Source organism: Anopheles gambiae, chromosome 3 (assembly GCF_943734735.2).
Source record: "Anopheles gambiae chromosome 3, idAnoGambNW_F1_1, whole genome shotgun sequence".
NCBI classification, from domain to species: Eukaryota; Metazoa; Arthropoda; class Insecta; order Diptera; family Culicidae; genus Anopheles; species Anopheles gambiae.
This window is the reverse complement of record NC_064602.1, coordinates 80212626-80233494: the sequence shown is the minus strand read 5'-3', so window position 1 is coordinate 80233494 and position 20869 is coordinate 80212626. Positions and strand designations below refer to the sequence as shown.

The 20869-nt window shown below is 44.8% G+C and overlaps 1 long non-coding RNA gene across 2 annotated transcripts in view; it reads right to left on the bottom strand.

Moving 5' to 3' along the window:
• Window positions 1-2534: 2534 nt before the first annotated feature.
• The window catches only part of LOC133394007 (uncharacterized), a 29137-nt gene continuing 10802 nt past the window's right edge, over window positions 2535-20869 (bottom strand). Inside the window, exon 3 of one of the 2 annotated variants that reach the window (XR_009766560.1) lies at window positions 2535-4068. This is a non-coding gene — a long non-coding RNA (uncharacterized LOC133394007). The remainder of the gene's footprint in view (window positions 4069-20869) is intronic. The other variant, XR_009766559.1, reaches the window with a different exon arrangement.

Genomic DNA, 20869 nt, shown 5'->3' with positions numbered 1-20869 from the left:
ACCACGGCCGGCTCCAGCACAGGGTGCAGAAGCTTTCGCAGCGAGAACTGTGATTACATCAGCAACATTTACTCTTCACCGTCCTTCAGCAGTAGTATCATCAGCATCATCATCATTATCATCAGCTGTGTCATCACATAGCCTGAAAGTTTTCCATTTCCTTAGGTACAGGTGATTATATCCCAGCTGTTTTGTTTATTTTACTTAATTGGAATACGCCAGAGAGATGCTGAACGTTGGCTGCGTGGAATTAACTAAACCGAAAACACTGAAGAGCATTGCTTCTCCAATTCAATGTGAACGAAACGCGTCCTCAAGAACTTGAAGGTTTGGTGTCATGTTACGAGAATGGCTATCTGTTGAAGAATTAAAAAATTCAGAATTGCAATTATTACAACATTCAAATTGTGAAGTTCAAGAATTGTTAAAATGTCTCAAAAGTTCAATCATGATTGGTTCTATTCTGGTTCTAGTTTCTAAGGTACGAACCCTGAATAATACTAGAATCTTAAAGTAAAAGCTTAGTAAGCAAAATAAATACTAAGATAAATTCAAATGCTTAATATTGAATATTCTAATTCTAGATAGATAAGTCTAGTCCTTTGAGTTAGTTTAATTTCCCCAAAGAGCTCTAGAAGTCATGACAGATACTGCTTCGTTATCTTTTTCAAAGTCTCGATTGTTTCGTGTAACTGAAAATGTCTGATTCATGCCTACCTAGTAGATCAATCAACTGAAAAGAATAAGCTATGAATCATATCCACAGTATACTGTACTACAATTGCTCTGAAGATGCACAAACTTCAAGACTACGCTCGTAATGTCGGAATGAATTTCTTGTTCTTGTTTGCTCGATTTAGTTCCAGCGTATTTTGTTCAATTTCTGGTTCATTCTAGATCTTTTGATCAATTGAAATATCTTCACACTAAGAAGTTCTTGATATGTTTTAAACAACAACCAGTCGACGCAACTTATCTTACCTTATAAATTCAAATCAAGTGCTCGTTCTTCGCCCGGCTCTGACATCATGGCTAAAAATACCGATTTTTCCCATGTGCGAACACTTAAAACAAACACCCGTGTGATCATGTGTCATATGACCTTCTTTTCAAACACACGTCCCATCGTGTACACCGCAACCCAGCGCTTCAGCCACTGACGTGCCGAGTCGGTGAGCCGAGTCCCCGAACAACGTCGACACATTACAAACAATTTGCATAGCCTCTTCGCGCGATAAGCATTTCGCATTCCTTCTGCGCGCACTCAGCCATAAGATCAATAGTGCATCGGAGACTGGACCACCACCGGTCGGGAATGATTAATCTGTTTGTCTAGCTTTGCGCAACAGCTACGCGTCACTGCTCATCCCCTCCCATAGTGGTGGCGGTCGTGTCAACGCAATCAAAGCTTCAGCCCGCTTCAGCATTGCCAATGTCGCGAAATGCCACACTGCATGCCCGTTCGGGGATGGTAATAAGCAACGGTGAAGAGTAGTGAACACGTTGAGCACGCATACGGAACCCGTCGCCGTGGCGCATGCATTCTTTCGCCCGGTCACGACGTTCTTGCACTTTACACGATGCTGGTGCGATGATGAATGGCGTTTCTGGCAAGCCACAAACTCCCAAGCGGTTAGCCAACTACTGATGATGCTGGAGCAGTGGTGCGCGAGCAGTTTCGTTTCGCAAAGAAAGTCGTGCCCGCGTCTTTATATGGACGCACTGGTGCAGTCATCTCTTGGGTGCATGGCTTAGGTGGCGCACCGCAGGCAACGGCGCAGCAAGTGCATCCAATTGGCACAAACAAGTGCGAGCGAGCGAGCGAGCGCGCGCGCGCATGGCACTTGGAGTTAATTGTCAATTAGCGATAATACGTCGTAGCGATGCATGCGCAGCATTACCGGAATAGGAAATGATTGATAGTGAGAACCTCCCGGGCAATGATTAGCTACAGTCATTAGCGACAGGGCCTTTGGAGTTTGGAGTGAAGGTATTCCTAATTTGTGCGGGTGTGGTGTGTCTCGTTTCTCGTTGTCTGTTTCACTTGCATTGGACTGTAATACTTTGTATCAATATACTGAACGATTATTGTAGTTACAGTTGTCACTAATCTTTTTTAAGGATTGCAAGAACTACAGCAGATGCTTCAAATGCTACTTTAGAGCTACCATAAACAATGCTAATTTAGTTAATCTGTATTGTCCAAATAATCATTTCAAAATGAAATAATAGCGGATATTCGAATTTATAGCCAAGAGAACGACATATTTGAGTATTTTTCTCAACTAAATTCTCCAACAGCAGCAAGATGCAACACATCGATTGCTGCTGTCTTGTAATGCAAAGAAATGTACACTTTCCTGAAACCGATATCACCATTCGATAACTTTTATGCACCCTAAAGAAGCATTTAATTCAATCAACCGCATCTGACGCTTTATGTTTATACCGTCCCGAAACGGAATACCGGTTAATTAAAATGCTGTAAGCTCTCACAGAGCAGGGTTCGTTCGCTCTACGCTGCGAGCTGTACCAAGAGAGGTTGTAAACACCGCAACACCATTTACAGCACAAAGCTTTCCATTTTACTGCAGCCCGGGGTATCAGATGCAAGCTTGCCGAAATGATAAGATTTACTGCACTTTTGCATACTCATCACAGCCGTGTATCACAGTGCACACCGCCATTGTATACCGCTGCCGATCGATGGATGCAAGGAGTAGGAGCATCGTGCAGCAGAAGCAAAAACTATCATCCCCCATAAATCCGTCCTGACGGGTTGATGAAATTTATGACAGTGTGTGATGGTAGAATTTATCACCTTCACCACGTTACAGTTACGCTTCGATAATCGCATAATGCCCGGGGAAGACACAGTGCACAAACACAGCAGGCACGCAAACTGTTGTGTGGAATGTCTGTTCCATACCCCTGGCGGCACCGAAAGTGGCACTGAACAAACAGGATCAATAATTTTAATAAACAAACGATGGAAAATCTGTTCGACAAATATTAGTCTCCCTTTCGCTGGCGCACCAAGTGCGCATCCGGGATGGAAGTTCTTGCCGAAACTGAGAAGAGCTGAAATGTAAAGAGACTCGGCACTTTAGAACGTACACGATACGGCCGCGTCTTCCGAGTGCTGACTTTACACACATTAATATGTTTATTTTAAGCGGTGCCCAAGAGCCCAAACAATCCTACGACCACCTCCACACCCCAACTTTCCAACCACTTGGCTTTAAAGAAATCATCATTAAATGATGTGTCACCACCCTGCCCGTTCGGTTGGTTCTTTTTCGGCACAAAAGGTATCGCTTACCGATGTGACTCTCCCGCACTCGTGTGGAATGTCCGCGGGTCTTTGTTTTTAATGCTATGAATCATGGCGCAGCCGCCAGCGCAAGAACACAATCTTTAAGACAACACAAAACCACAAAAGCTGCTGTAAAACGACAAACAGAGCTTGAGCGGTTTTGGTTTTACGACCATCTTCTTGGCGGTCAGGTTTGCCGGCCAAAAGGGGAGAAATTCGTCATACAAAGTGTGTGTGTCTCTGGGATGGTTTGCGCAAAACCAATGCCCAAATGCTCCTTCCTATTGCCACCAAAACAGGTTTACGACGATGGTGATTGCCCTCCGGTGTGTGGTAGTTGATGAGATGATGAAAATTAAACTCGAGCGGCACACAAAATAAAACCATCCCTGACAAAAATAAAAGAGAAGGGAAAACAGGGAGGTTTGTTGTTGCATTCCGGACTATGTCGTTTGATGGCGCGCACATACCACCGGCGACCAGCCAAGATCTCGTGTCACATGATGATAATGATAAACGAAAACTCCCCCCAGCGTCGGGCTTTATGAGTTACCGTTCGGGGGGTTTTTTAAACGCCGGATCATTTCATTGCACAAATGGGGGCCGTGTCGGACTACATTATGCGACACCAATACTTTCCAATACGCACGATGACAGCGTTTACACATTCATTTAACTTTACCAAGTAACATGTATTCGGTTCCACCGTGTGCGCCGGTGCGCGAGCGAGTTTTAGTGGTTTCGTACCTTATCTGAAACGAGACAGAAATGCAAAGCAAACATTAGTCAATGGTGTCGGATTTCGGGATTCGGAGGGCTAGAGTGGATAGGAGTTTGTGTGTTTTTTCTCTTTTAAACTCGCTAAGCACATCTAATTACATCTTCAAACAGTTCTGTCAGTTTGTAACCGCAGTCGGGCCACAGCAAAACGGTCAGGCAAAGGGTTGCCCAAGCTAGCACGCGAGTGATAATCATCCGTGACCTCCATTAGGGTCGGTGTTTTGTTGTCGTACTGCTTTTGGCCGAGACATATTGATAGTAAACACACACGCCCAAGGGATATGTGCTCGAGTTCATTCAACCGTGTTTGGTGCTCTAGTTTAGTGATCTTTTTCAATTAACATATCACATATTTTTGGTTCTGTTTGCAACGACCTGAACATCAACAAATTTTAGGTTTGTCCTAGATATATTGGAGATCATTTTCAAAGATTGAATTTTACTATGCAGCGTTGCTGAATGTTTAACAAATCATGAATCTTTTGAATTATAGTTAAATAAAACTCTTATGCCAATGAAGAAGTTAGGAAGGGTTATATATTATCCATTTTAAGCAGTTTTAAAGATCATTTGAAAGGGTTTGTTTGATAGAGTTGTCAATGATGCTTGGCTTTAAGCAGCACAAGACGTGAACTACAGTTTCAATTTAAACGAGTTCTTAAGATCTATTGAAATAAAGGTTGAAGTTGATGTTGTTTTGTAGGTTTAAGAATTTGTCTACATAATCCTATAAGAGATATAATTTAATAAGCGATGAAGAGATATAATGCATCTCCATCTATGGAACTTGTTCATCTAATCAATTAAAAACATATAATTAGACTATATGTGGACTTCGTTGATCAAAAAGACATAAAAAAGTAGTGGAAATTTAGGCCTGAAGTTTAAGCTTAAGCAATATAATAAAAAAGACTAATTATTTACATCATTACATCAACCTTTCACACAATTTAAACGATTTTTTTGTAGCTTGTGATATAAAAAAGCATCAACAATGAAGCTCGCTTGATTAAGGCACCTTTTGAATAAAACATTTGGTAAGGGCTCAAACCCTTTCTTGTGTGTGTGTTTTTTTTCGTTCGATAATCATTTCTTATGCGTTGGTAACTGAAACAGAAAATTAGACCATACCAATGTATATGGCAAAAGCCTCTCAAACTCACAAAAAAGCAATCCCAAACAAAACAAAAAAAAATCAGCACAACTTCCCCCTTTGCTCCCCTTCGTAATCATGTCCAATTCGCAGAAGGCACCACATAAATGGACAGGTCCCGAAAAACAACAACCGAAACGCACGCCATCTGAGCCGCTCGCTGTTCCTCAGGAATTGGTCCTCCACCCTCCACCCTGTATTGGCGGCGAATGGGTTTGCATGACGGGTAAATTTGATTAAGTTCCGTTTTATCGTCGATAGATTAGGATCGTAAAGGAGTATCTCCGGGCCCGTCCGGCCCGTCCGGCCCGTCCGGGTCCGTCGGGTTTGATGGGCCACGCGTGCTCTATCGTGCAGTGCCGCACACAGTGCCTCGGACAGGTCGGCTTCCCTGTCTCCGATGTCAAACCTCCTCTCAGCCCCCGAAACCCATACGAAACGTAGAATGATGAGTAAATGGATGCTAAAGCGCAAAACCCGGCAGACGAGTGCTTTCCCCCCCTGCACCGATGGCGTGACTAACCGTGATTATCGAGCAGCATACTTAACGGCACGAAAGTCTTGTTTCTAGTCTACTTTTTTAAGGTCAATCTAGGGTGCTCCACTGGGAGCTGTAGGTTAAAGTGGTAAAGTTTATTCTGGGGGTTTTGGCTGCGTGTGTGTGTGTGTGTGTGACTGTCTATGTTTGTGAATAGATATAGCATGCAGTTCAGATTTAAATGGATAAATATTTAAACAAACTTGGTGAGCATAAGCTCCTCCAAGCAAGTAATCATTTCGGCTGAATTATGAGTTAATGACACTCGAAAAAGCAGCCTCTCATCAATCTTAACATGAGCATGCTTATTATGCTTCAATTTTTCCTGTTTCTTTTCGCTGGTCTTCTCCGTCTCCAATCCTGAAGCGGAAATTCGATAACTTGGTGACAGGTTGAGTCCTGAATTTTGAACAAAATTTAAGCACCCTAACTCTAGCTCCAACTTCATCGGGTTCGATTGGGTACGTTAATTCAACGTAAGCATTGACCACACAAAACGCTACAAGCAAAAGGGTAAGTAAACCAACCACGACGACGCACATCGCTTGTCTGTGCTCGATCAATTATGCACGATGTGTACTACACCATGCGATCGAAGGCACGCACGCCGGACATGTAACCTTTCATCATTTATTCGACATACACGCTCCGCTGGGTAGAGGAGCTTTTGTCAATGTTGTTTTTTTTTCTCTGGACAAACTAGAAACGCCTAAAGGAAAGTCTGAAATTGACAACGAAACCTACAAAAAAGACAAGGTCCTATGACGTCCGAAGGACCACCGCCCTTCGAACAATACGAGAAGTCCCAAACGCTCCAGAGCTACCAGCAGCAAGACTTTAATCCATCCTCATTATTTATTAAGCACATTTTTTTTCCTCCGAGCACCACTATTCCACAATGCTGGGGAAAAAGCTGATTAATTTATGTATTTCCACACGCGTGTCTGTTACACGCTTAAGCGAGACAAGCAGTTCGATGTCACGGTCGCATAACTTCCCCTGGCTGCCCTGAAAATGATCGATCGTTGTAACTTCCTTTGTGTCTGTGCCTGTTTGTCGGTCATTTCATTCCTTCTCTTCTGGGCACAAACCACCGCGGACAACCGTTTAGTACCCGGTTAACATGTGTTTCAGGTTATGTTTTCGGTCAGTGAGCATGACACGGTTCCCTTTTTACCGCTGGGGAAGAGAGACAAGGATTTGTTCTCACAATCGAAATGTTTTTTTCTTCTCTTTTTTAAAGAAAGAAGATGATGGAATTAAGCAATCAAGGTTTCACCTTTCATCCAGCCTTCATCTCGATTCGACCACGGTGACACTTGAGATCAATGTTTTCTTTGCACTTCATCGGACGGTTCGATCGATTTCCCATTCCCCGCCTTATCGCAACACGAACGCACTCGAGAATTAATCCCAGAATCGGGAAGATCTCATGCTATTTTGCTGACGCATGCAAGAGTTTCGAGTGGCGTAGCTCTAAAGCTGGACGAAGCAAAAACGACGGTTTATTCAAAACGTTTCCAGAAATCTGCCCTAACCCGAACCCCTCCAATGGGTGCGGTGTAAACGCTGTGCCTTTCTTCAGTGATTCCACATCACGATGGCAATTGTAGAAAGCGCACTTGCACACCTTCCTCTTGATTTGCCTTTCGCTTTGGTGTAGGCGCGATTTGAACTTTCGTCCCCTGTTCGAAAAACTCCACACGTCGCAGTCAGCGGTACGTCGGTGAAGATAAGGGACAAAAGCGAACCCCTCTTAAAGGCTCAGCTTCGATTGGCACAATGTGCAACGTCGAAAGCTAGTGTCGAGATGCTGATGGTGATCCAATTGCTCGATTGCTCCCTTTTCTAACTGGCTTTGTTGGGCGGATGGGACGAAAGAGTCCACTTGATGGAGGAGCTGGACGAAAGAATTCAGCCGTACGTCGACAGCGCTTTCTGACAGTGCAAAGCGGATCATGTGGCGAATGACAAGCGAGAATTTCCACCAGCATTTGATGGGTCCGGTGTAAAATACCGTAAAGGCGACTAAAGGGCGAATTGAAGCAATGACGCCTATATTCGAGTGGAGTTTGACACCGTGAGAAGATATTTTGAGATGAGCATCACGAGCATTTTGAGTCGCAAAATGGAAGATGTCAGTAGGAATTATCGAAATCATGTCATTTGGAGATTTTCATGATTCTTCATCATCATCAACTCTATGTTTGAAAGATAAGTTGTTTAGCAACGAAGTTTGATTAGATTTCGATGCTATGCATAACAAACTTGCAGACATTTCTCAGAATAAAAGCAGGAACTAACATAGGACAATTCATAACCAGAAGACATATATCCCTGTGATTTATAGTGTTTGTACATTATGCATCCTCTAAGACGACTTCCAATTTCTGCAGAAAATTGCAAGTGTCATCATTAATTCTACCAACATTCTCATTAATCTTTCTGACGTTTATCCTCTAGTAGTAGCAATCAATAAAAAGAGGTAAATATACAAACTTCCAACGATTTTTTATAGCTTCCGAATGCAATTCCATCCTATTTAAAATGCTAGAAACTCTTGAAACTTTATCAAACTACAACACATAGCTACAAATGTGTAGTGTGGAGCAAGACATGATACAACGCGAGCAACAAAGAGCACAGAAATAAAGACAAAAACTATCACACCGGATGGCACTGTCTTCCCTCACAATTCCTTGGTTAAGGATGGCATCGGGATAAAAGATTTGCGCACAGGCAGGAAGCCAAACAAAAGCGAAGAGAGCGAGCGCACTTCGGGTGCCGCTATCAAGATCCAGACGTGACTTGTTAGTCGTTATCTGCATAGAATTCCACTGCCCCAGCGCGGTTTGAGTGTTTATTGATACCGCTTGCTATGGCATGGAGGAAAAAAAGAACCTCAAAAAACGCGCACTGCTGAACTTGAAATGATACTGGGTGTAGAGGGGGGACAAAGCGAGAGAAGAGGCGACGAAGATTCGGGTCCAATCACAGAAATCCTGTGAGAGAGATGCCTCACCGGCAGGAAGGCACAGAAGCATGGAAGGTTTCGCGGCATCGCAACAAGATGATAATCACCGGTGCGCCGTGCAGCGACGCAACATGCTCGCTAGGTAGCAGGCAACCCTAATGAACGGTTGAATCGAGATTCCGTTTTTTTTTCATCGCACCATTCCTTTCAGCCGGTGAACCTGTCCCGTCCTGAGCAGGGCGAGCGAGCACGACGAAATTCTGCAGTCATTTTGTGGTTCAGATTTTAGCGCGAGCATCAGATCTGAGGCTCTGGCAGTTGCGAACCGAACAAGTTCCAATGTTTTTGAGGCTGGGTTGGAATGTTTGTTTCGTGAATGTCTTCAACGAGACACAACTGGGTAATAGTTTAGGCGAAGACTAAAAAAAAGGACAGCCACGCCTCAAAGCATCTCCACACGACTGCAATATATATCTTGCACGGAGCACAAACATTTCCCTCTGAACGGTAGAAACGTGCCCGTGTCTAATGCTCACGACTTTCCGAACCCAAACAGTTGCATCTCGCTGCAGACCACTTCACCGAGATGCACCTTACCGACTCTGCCTACAGACAAACCACGGTGCGCATGATCGTGTTTTAAACACGGCACTGGAACACAGGAGAACACACAAACGACTAAAGAAAATAAGAATTAATTAACATATTAGCAGCAAAAACACCACCCATACGCAACGGGCGTGCGCTCACATATAATCTTCAGCCGGCGCTGGCTCCACATGAGTCAAAACCACTGACCGTCGGCCGTATCGGACGCAGGGTATAATTTTTGCCCGCTCCTGCCCCAGCAAGCAAGCCAGCAGCAAGATGATATGTGTGGCAAAAGGGAGAGGGTAGTAGGGACATATATCGCCTCCGGACTACTTTCCGCTACAACTCCAATGCACTGGGCAGAGAGCAGAGAGGGGAGGACGACTTTAGATCGCACACATCAGGCCAGATTCCAGCGACCTCACAGACAGCCCCCACGAACACGAACGTGAAACAAGTGGTTCAACTGTGCGCTTCTGCCTTAGAGTTGGCTTCTTGCTGCCCCGGGCGTTACACGTATGCTCTACACACCAGATCCACGGCAATCCACGGCGGCTCGATTGCAAAACGGCCCAACAACGATGTCGACGCCCGAAGCGCGCGCGCCTCAGCAGTGTGTCTGTGTGTGTGTGTGGACGCTGGAGTGTAAAATTTATGCCTTGCTTTATGGAGTTGTTTGTCAAAAGCGGGCCACATTCGTCATGAAGGGAGATCCCCCCCGCTCGCATGAGAGCCACCAGGCACCAGAGGGCCGGATAAGCAAAAAGAACGCAAATAACCGAATATAATAAATTAACGTTCACACGGCACAAAACCGGCCAAAAGGGGAGAATAGAACGGAGTTCGGGATGCTTTCGTGTTTTTTTTTACGCTGAGGCGTGTTTTTGCACGGAAACCCCAAGCCAGACCCCAAAGGTAATAAATTTAAATTATCGTGTAAAGCCTCTAAAACATTTTTTGTAGCTGTTGTTGCGGACCACATAACCGATAAATTTGAAGCCCCAGAAGCGAACGAAAGTGAGAAGGATTAAATAACAGCACTTAAGAATCGGGCTAACGTTATACTCGCAGTAATTCTATTCTATTTGCAACACGACGACTGCTCTTGTAGCTAAAAGTGATGTTTTTCCAGTAAAGTAATACAAGCCAAAAATCAAACCTACTACCAGACAGTGCAACAACAAAAAAACACGAAACAGCAGCACAAAGATATCGAAGAGATCTCCAAAGAGAAGAAAAACATACAACTGGGAGGGATAAAACGATACTGCAAGGACTGGGAGAGAAAGAGAAACCCAGCACTATAGACATGATAAAGCGCGATAAAGGAAGAGATGAGAACGGATCGAACACAAACCACGTGAAATGGATAGGGTCGGACGGTTTCGCTTCGTGGCGAAAATACAAAAAAAAAATTGAACCTCAACACTGCGGTTAGGCTGGCACCAGCAGCAGCAGCAGCAACGAAGCAGAGTCGAACGAAAGCTACTACCTAGAAGCCTCCCAGCGCAAGTTGGCAAGGCATTGCACTGCAATCTGTTCAACAGAAGAGAACTGAAGAGGGATGTGCACAGTGCACACTAAGAAGCGGAGTACATTTGCTTGATGTTGATCGACGAAATGGAATGGCAAGAACTCCGAAACGACCGAAAGGAAGCCAAAAAGCTCGCCGATGATACTTGCAAGATGGTAACGGTCCGATTGCGCAGAAAGTGCACCGACACGCTCAAGGCTGTACGCTAGAGATGGGGTCGTTGGAGGGTTTTTTGTTGTGTGTAAGACTTGTCTCCAAGAGATTCGCTTACGCAAAGAAGGAAAAAAACACACACAAACTGGACCTCTACAGTGTTGTTTCATTTGCTTTATCCCCGGTAATCAGTGAGCGAAGGCAGGGGGAAGAAGGGGATATGCTGATCGTATCGCACACCTCTTCTCACGCAGGGAAGCGGAAGTGTCGAGGTTAAATAAAGTCTTTTGCATTCCTTCGGGCCAGGTCCAGTGCTACCCGGCCACTCTTGCACCATTAATGCTCTCTCAGGACAACGAGATCGGAGGACAGCATTAATTGACATTACTTTTATGCGGGAAAGGGTTTGTTTTTGTCGAGTTTCTGGACGATAAAGTGCAGAGCGGAGCTCTCTGGAGAAGGTCATTTTGCTTCTGCCGGTAATGGTACATGTTGACGGTGCATGCGCAACTAAATCTCATTTATTTTTGGGATTAAATTCTTGAGTTTCAAAAAAACCTGGTAAAGCTTCCGCAGTTCTACGGGCAACATATGCTTTTTAAAGAAAGTACCACGAAAGAGTGTGTGCCCAACACACAGAGAAAAAATACGCCAACTCTATCCAACCCAAACACAAGCACACAAACACACAACCACAGTTCGTTCCAGGGAACTAACTCGCTGTCGCACCGGGGGAAATTGCAAACTCCACAGGGACAGGTGGCATTTGCTGGATATATCCGGACGCTGGATCTAGCGGTGCGGTTCGCAGTGCTTCGACCTCGTTCTAGGCGTCGAGCCCCAATCATTAGAGTGCGCCCGGGTAGCCATGCCCGGCGGGGTACGGGGAGTGGTGCTCCGAGCACACATAAAATGCGAAGAAAACGGGTTCCTGGCGCAAGGGACCGGGAAAAACTTGTTTCTAACTTTTTGTCGTCGCACTCGTACGACGCCACCATACGCGGACTCCACGGGCGGTCGGTGTCGGGATCATTATAATTTCAACGCTTCATTTAATATCGTACTCGTACTCCTCCCTTACGGCACGGATAGCAAGCAAAAGAGGAGAGCTTGCGCGGGCTGCAGAAACGCAGAAGTTCTAAAGAATCTGCAGCCAACATCGCAGGAAACGTCGCTCAATATACGCAGGTGGAATGTGCGCTTGCGGAGCAGCAGCAGCAGCAGCAGCTCTCTATACTCTGGAGCTCTGGAACGAACGCGAGGACAGTTTTACAGAGTTCGTTTTTATCTGGTCCGTTCTTGCTTTTGCTTGGCCGATTGCGACACCGGAGCAACTTCTTGCCGTTGCACACGAATGCAGGCAAGGACCTACAATTATCTGCACCACCACCGACGTTGCAAGCACGATATACCGGTCGGAGTAAATTAAAAGGTGTATGACGGCGAGAATTGATTAGTGGGCATTACCTTCGGTCAACAATCTGACCGCACAAAGTACATACGACTCCTTTTTGAGCTGCAGCCTTATTGCGGCGAGTAGCTTGGCCAAAGTTTGAAAGCATGGGCGTAATTTGCTTTCCTGTAGCATTGCTTACTTAATCCCTTCAAGCGACACGGTGGACACGCATAATGGGTCAAACATTAAACTCAGGACACACCACCACCACACGCTCTCTCGAAACCGATTAAGCTGCCTGATGACAGCTCATTCTTGTAGTAATTAGTGGTTCGAAACTCTTTTACCCTGTGGACTGCCTTTTCGTATAAGCATTTCCTTTCACTTCCCCCCGCCAGTACCTCACATTCGCAGTGTTGTGCCCGAACGTTCTAATTATTCATTAGTCCACATGACATAACATCCCGCTCGCTTCTACCGAAAATTTCATCCGAAAAAGTTTCAACCCGTGCCCGGTTGAAGTACATTATTGCTTTTCCCGCTCAACTACATCCTAGTCCGTGGTCCACTTTCCAAACCACAAGCTCCAGCCCGTTGCCCCTGGCCCCAATGCTCGTAACGATGTAAAATAATCGATTTCAATTACACGCCAAAAACACGCCACTCTGTGTATGGTCGGCCGATGGCAGTTGAGCACAGTGAATCAAATCATGGCCCTCAATCGGTTGCTGAGCGGCTAAATGGGCAAAGGTGTGACGCGACGTTTAAACGGGTTCGAATTATGTTCTAACGTTTTGCTAACCACAGCTACATGCAGTCGTGTACGATGATTCGATGTCGTAAATTCCTAGAATTGCTGCAGGGGAGAGTATCGATAACTTAATTATAACTGGCAACTAAATATGGTTAGGACATTTGAATTAATGTGAATCAACTTGAGTGAAATAAAATAATAGTTTGTGTACAATAATCTCCGTGAATCATTTCTAATATATGTATGAACATGTTTACCTAAGATGCCATGATCTTAAAGCCCTATTATAATATCAACTCTTTTAAATGTCTATGGGACTTGAAGAATGATAGGAAGAATTCATTGACAAAAATAATAAATGGTGGATTTTTAATGCTACAACAAAATTTAGCAAAGAATGAGTTTTAACAAAGTTTTGGCCCTTGGTGGAACCAGGTTGAAATAGATAGTTCAAATTACAGTTAAGTCTTCGTTGAATGAACATACGGAGAATTTAGTTCCTCAGTTTCTGAAGCCTATTCTATTCGAAGAACTTGTTAAGAATATTGCGATGTTTCGGATCCCAATTTAAAGCAATTCTAGAGCATGAACTGGTTTTGAAACTTCGCCGTGACTGGACAACAAGAAACTACCACTTGAAGAACTTATCTGAAAATTATCCCGATGTTGAAGCTATTATCAATCCTAACTTGGTTCTATAACTGTAAGCAAATTTATCCTGATCCTGACATTGATGCTGAACTTAATATATAATTTAAATGGATCAATGCCTTACACGGATCTTATTATTCGCTATAAACTTATACTAATCCTGGAACTAAGAACGAACCTATCCAAACCCTGGAATAAAGACTTCCAAGCTTTTAAAGCTGCAAAATGTAGCCAGATTAGGAAAACAAACTGAGAGAAAATGACATAAACAGAAGCACTTCTACTGAATACATAAAAGATTAAAGCATCCAATGGAACTATCATAACTTTACGCCAGCTATTCGAACGAAGAAACTGGATTCTTTCTTTTCTATGTCCAAATTATGAAATACCGTACAATAATATTGTCCAGCATTGTTTAATTTCACAAACAACTTCATTTGCCAATTGTCCTATAAAACGGGTCCCCAGACCAGTCCACAAACTCTCCAAGGACACAGTCCTTATCGTTGATGAGTCAAACTTGCATCCCGCCCCGAACTACTACATGACTCTCTAATGGCATTTGTGATTGCTCCGTCCCGTCTTTCCTACCCCCTTTCTTCAACCCTCAAAACTCCATCCCATAGACTCGATAGGCTACTCACTCAACCGTCCTCCCCGTTGTCGAGCCCCCGGATTCACAAAACCCGTTCCAATTATGTACGTACAGCAAACAACGGCGATGCGGTGGCTCGTGCTCGGGGGTCGCTCTTTTGCCTTCCAGCCGTGCGATCGATAAATGGAAATAATTGAAATGTAGAAAATAATTGCGAGTACGCATAGACATACTTCAATGGCGCTGGAGCCCCCTTCGAGTGCTCTGCGGGATTGCTCGCTGGACAGGCGTAACAGCGATTGTACACTACTCTGTAAATGACCACTTCAAATTAATAGTCGAATTACGCCTGTCGGAATGGAATTGGTCGGGTTTGGTGGAAAGGGTTATCATAAATTTTATCGATCAATCACCGTGCATGCCTTCGGTGCATCGATCAATTGAATCCGCCCAAAGGGAAAAGACACAAAGCCAAAACATTGTTGGCGGTAGAATATCGCTACGGATGATACTGCAATTTTGCCGTTCGGTTGATCCTTTTCGGGGTTCTCTCACAATTCCCAGCAGAACGTCCCAGTCCCACCCGCGTGTCTTAATGATAACCTTCTTCAACCGCGTTTAACGTCTTCATTGCGCGCTCAATCAAATTACTGCCACGAGAGCAAGCGCTTTGAGACTTTGTTTCAATCGAAGTTGATTAATCAGCTTATCGCAAAGCGAGAACGAGAAGCAGCTCCACCATTATCCGCTCGGTTGTTTCGATTAGAGCCAACAAAAGGGCTTCTCAGTGGCAAGCATTTGTTTCCCTATCCAATGTTTTATTTCGGTTTTTTGTGCTTCTCTTCACCTCCAATATGTTTGCTTTTCCGAATGTTTTTCATGCTGGTGTTATATCATTCCACAAGCCAGTACACGCGCAATTGAACCGCTCGCCCGAAGCAACCCGGCATCCCTACGCAGCCCCCGAAAACGGTGGCTAATGATGATTGGCTACGATTTCTTCGGCAGTCGTCCCGAAGGGCACGGCGGAAACAAGTGGCCAATTGCTTCGTTTTCCTAAGCCCGCAAAGCACTGGGGCGTAGGTACACACACACCGGCAGCGCTCGGCACAGACGCGCGTGCTGAGCGTCAAATTTTCAGCGGCAGAAGCGCGCCCATCCCCTCCCCGGGAAAACAATTCCAATCCGTCATTCAATTAAGCATTAACAAGATGCGAACGTTGAAGAGGTCGTGAAGTGCGGGTACGGGTTGTGGCACAATCGCCGAGAAATCCCAGCAGAAACGCGCGCGCGCGCGCGGAAACAAGCTATCTAATGATGAAATATTGATTCGAATTAATTTTCAGCAATTACGATAAATTATTAATCGCGCCTTTGTGGCCGTCACTTTAGGGAAGAGGAGGAGGAAAGCAGACCGGAGGGTCGAGATCTGCAACATCTGCGGTAGCGTTCTTCACCTTCAACTGGTTGAGTTTTACGCGCAGACCGTGTGTTCAAATCACGCTCAAGAAAGCGCCAAACCTCACACACATTGCGTCGCGGCGTCTCGGCTGAATTCTTCACCTTCGCTTCATCCATAATTGAAGCCGGCTTGAATCGCGGTAAGGAAAATAAAAACATCTCCCAGCGCAGCGGGCGTGGTTTCTCGCGATTTACGACACCTCGCAGCCTCGAAGGTGTTTGCGGGGGGGAGCATTGGAAGTTGGCACCAAGAGCGCGGAGACGTTAACACAACAACCCCAAACACCGAGCGAGCGCAATCTGTAATTAATATGGTTTTTATTGCTACACCCGGAGCCGACGCGGGACCGCGGGAGTTTGCGGTCGCAGCATCCAAAAAACGAGCAGTATGGTTTTGGCGGGTTGGCGGCGAGGTTTTGGCTGGTGGGCGAACTTCGAGCCACACCACGGAGCTGCTTCTGCCGAAGAATAATTTGACGGGTGAGAGATAATAAACTCGTAGGTGGGTGGCTGCGGTGGTGGTTGGTTTGGTAGGCTCGCTCCCAGCCAACCATTAACATTCCAGACCGCGAAGGTGTCGCCCGTTGTGCGCTAGAAGGTGTGGCGGGCGGTTCAGATTTTACGACACTCTGGCTGTCGTTTGTTTAGTTTTGTTGAGCGCCCGGGAAGAGTCTGCACGCACCAAGCTGTTATCGTACTACACGCCCGATAGGAAGTGTTTCTACTACGTGAAGCTTTGCATGTGTCTGGATATGTGTAGGTGTGATGTATTGAGGTTTCTACTGAAAGCTTGGAGGGTAGATAAATATACCACCACCTTTAAAATACTTCAAACTATTTTCAATAGGCAGGCATCATTATGCAAACGGCAACCGGAACACTCGTTCATAATGGATGGGGCCGGGTTGGACCAGAAGCAAGGAACCAGGGCGACTCCAACAACAACCTGTAGCCAACAACCCTCGCCAATCGATAATCGATAATCCATCGAACATGGAGTTGTTCAGTGTGCGCTTGTGTTAAGTGCTGTGTCTGCCTTGCGTACTCTCCCGCTCCTCTGACCCGGCAGCAACGACTCCCCAAGTTTTGTTTCTGAGTTACGGATATCGGCTGGACAAACTAATCAACCTTACCGGTACATACCCTCGCCGTCACCGGCGCACAATAGCGCCGGTATGCTGTGTGTATTGTGGTCCATAATCGGTAATTATAGAGATTAAATGAGCTACAGCGTGTGGAGTTATCGAGCAGGAGTCGCGGGCCGACGAGATAGCAGAAACAGGGAGCAGCAAGAAAAAACTTATTTTATGCTTCATTAGCCTACATCTAGCTAGTTTAAACGGCACCATGTTCTGACAGTCTGTGCAGTAATTACTGTAAAACCTTGTACTTGCCGCGGCTGGCTTGGGGTTTCAATTAGGTACAGTTTCCTTTGTGGCTGCCGAACGAAGTATTATTATGGGGTTTTTGGAGTGCTACGAACCTCTCAAAGACACTCCAATAATTTTTGGAAAATAACTAGCAGAACGGTGTAGGAAAGCATGGGGCATAATGGTTTCTTTTACTACACATGTATCCTTGAAGAGTGTTAACTACAACACCTTTCACTTAGTGATTGACAATATTTGCATGTCTATTTAACTCATATCGGAATAGACATACCTATCCAGGGAGGAAACTTAGATGGACTATTGTTTGGTTGGTTGAGTGCTGTCACATATCAAACACAATTCCGATTAAAAGCCACTATTTCAGTCACTGGTCTATTCCTTAACTTGATCCGAAACATATATCTTTCTTAAAGCTGAACTTCGACCTTTTTTGGTTAGAAACAAGATCCTAAATCTTGTTCTGAATTTCTCATAAATTCCAGTTCAGGAATTATTCTCAAACCTGCACAAGTCAAGGAAGATATTCACAGTAATTACTAATCCTAGAATTGACAATTGAAACCCGTCCGAGAGCTACTGTGGGTTCAATCTAAGCACTAGTGTAGTTTTTAATATCCAATTTTTGATAGTAGTAGAAGATATTAAAAGAGCAATTGCTCGCCTGTACAATAAATTGATCTTGCGAAACAAGATCAATCGTAACACCAGTCTGCCGGAGCAAAAACATACCAACTTATTTTAAATTTAAACCACCGTACTACTAAACTCGCTTGCCGTCGTAAGCGGCATTGGGAGTGTCCTAAAAAGGCTTAACTGAGAGAATGGAAAAAAAAAATCCCATTTCCTTTGCCGCCCTCATCCGGACAATCCGTCACAAGATCACCACCAAGATGATGTCTGGAGAGTATCTTGTTTTTTTTTTTTCGTTTGCATCCCCTGACGTTGACGATGAAAGTCGGCGGAAAACCCTCTAAAAGCCATCAATAGCGACCACCAACTCCCTTGAAACACTTGGCTGGCTCTCCACACGATCACGATGGTTTAATCTGATATAAAGCGAACCCTTCAAGCCTATGGGGGCACAAGATAACTGCAAACTCCGGTCTTGCCCTCTTCCCCACTTTGGCGTCTGTCATAAGTGTGTGTGTGTGTGTGAGGAATGAAAAGCGGGACGATTGGAAAGAATTGGGAGAATGAAGCGAAAATTTGTTGACTCATAGGCCGCCGGATCATCGGGCACTGAGTGAGTGCGGGCGCGCACGCCCGTGTTTGTTGAAATGCCCGCCGGGGTCCCGGGCTATCTCGGACACTTCATCGATTCTCGTTTCTTCATCCGCCAAAAAAAAAGATAGCCCTAACCTCACCACCTCTTAACTTGACCAATCAATTGGCCGATTTTGAACACGGCAAAGCCAAAACGAAAAGGGGGCAGAGTGGGCATCTCGTGCCGCGAGTTCTTTGGCTTCATCGATCAACAGTGTCCACGTTTTGCCCAGAGTGAGAGCGAGGGAGACAGGCAGCAACCAACGATGACCGTCGTCCCGAGGTATCGGAATCGCACTCGACGGAACCGAGACGTTATCACGCGGGTATCATCTTGACGGCATCCTTTCGTCAGGTCCGTTGATTTATATCTTCTGGAAGAAATCGTTCACTGCCGACGTTTGTGCAGAACGGCGAAGGCATTCCGTTATTCCGTTGACTTGTTATGCTCACACTCACTCCATCGAGAAGTTGGTATCAATTCCAACCAACTCCCTTCTGTTCCCTTCGTTCGTAAAGCCAGCGCAAAGTCGCTCAAGAAATATGATTCGACTTTTGAAAAAACATAGCCGCTAATTATTGAACACCGTTTCGAGCCATGATCAATTTAGTCTAACACCAAACAACAGCTATGATTTCTGTCAAGTGCACCAACGACTCCAGACAAAGGCCCAACAGCTTGTACAACCTCCTCCAAAAAAAGAGAACGTTCGTGCGCATTAATCCAAACGAAACGGAACAATGACAACAACACACGGCTACGAATCAAATCAAATCAAATTAAATCAGACAGCAGCCAACGGCCAGCGTCGCGGCTGCTGGCAGCGGAAAGGAAAGAAGGAATGCCTCCAAAAATAAAACTCAACACAAAAGATATTGAACAAGAATGGACGGAACTATGTTGGATTTCCATTCCCGGTGCCCTTCCACCACTGCACCATCCGGTGGCGGCATTTATAATGCCGTTCCTTCCCTCACGATTCGAGCCCCCAGGTTCGCTTTGTTGTCGATAGTATGCACCGCGTCCACGACTTTTCATCTGCGTCCGCGGTTCCGCCGGGCAGGCCTTACGGAATCGATCCCCGGTCCGCCGCACATTGAAAGCGATCCACCGAACTATTTAACGCAAGCTGGCAGGAATTTTCTTTGAACTTATCCATCCAACGGCTGCAGAGACGGAATGTGCCGGGGACGGGGAAACACGCTGAGTGTAGTAAGTGCCTATGCCAATTCGCTCTCTTCCGAAACGAGCTACAATTAGGCATCTCGTGGTTGACCTTTTCGGATAAGTTTCCATGCCGAAAGGAAATCAAGCATCTGTTGCGGACGCAAAGATTTCTCTAGCGCTTACCGCGAGCACAATAGTTTGACAATCATGAGCACGATTTCAACGTACAATCGATGGAGGAAATGGTTTGTTTGTGCCGTATCCCTCAAGCCAACTGTTGTGTGCAGTTTGATGATACACAATTTGCTATTAAAATTTCTTTGAAGTGATATTAAATCACGCAACGGTGTTGGACGGTACAAGTACAGCTGCATGTTTAAAGCATTGAACATTAAGTGAACATTAGATCTATTGACATAATGGCAGGGAAAGTATGTTTTATTCCTGCTCTAGAATGATTCGGAGTATGTGCACTTCCAAGAATTCCCGTTATTATGACAATGTGGCTCAACATATTGAAAAACCAAACGCTGTCCAAGAGATGTATCACAATCTCATTAAAGTCCAATAACTGTTATTGATCTTTAATAAAAATTGAGAGGTCTTGAAAGCATGAGTACGCATTTGCAGGTTTACCTAAGACAAATGCATGCATGCATGAAATATTGAATTCAAATTCCAGGTAACTCCAACTTAGACAGAGTTCTTGAGTATTGAGTTCTCACAGACATAGTGGTTATGCAGGTTCCAATCTCCAGAAAATTGGAATCAATTAATTTTCTTAATTCTTGGAAATACCACAGATCAGCGATAAGGAACTTATTTCAATGCTCTTAATCAAACAACTCCGGTTCTTATTGGCGTTTTGTTAATTGTGGAACAAAATTTCTATCGGAAGACTTTAACGTCTTCAAAATTGGACAGTTTTTCCAGGATCAATAAGAAAGACAAGAGCTACACTTTTAATCGAGAAGGTTTTTTAAACCCTTTTAAATCGCTATTTCAAGTCAATTTTGGCATACCTTGAATTCAATTGATTGTTAAATTGCCTACTAATGACACTTTGGCATCCTCAATTGAGAGAGTTCATTGAGCATAGTATCGCATCTAATGGGCTTTATACAACAAGAACCTTTGCTAATTATAAT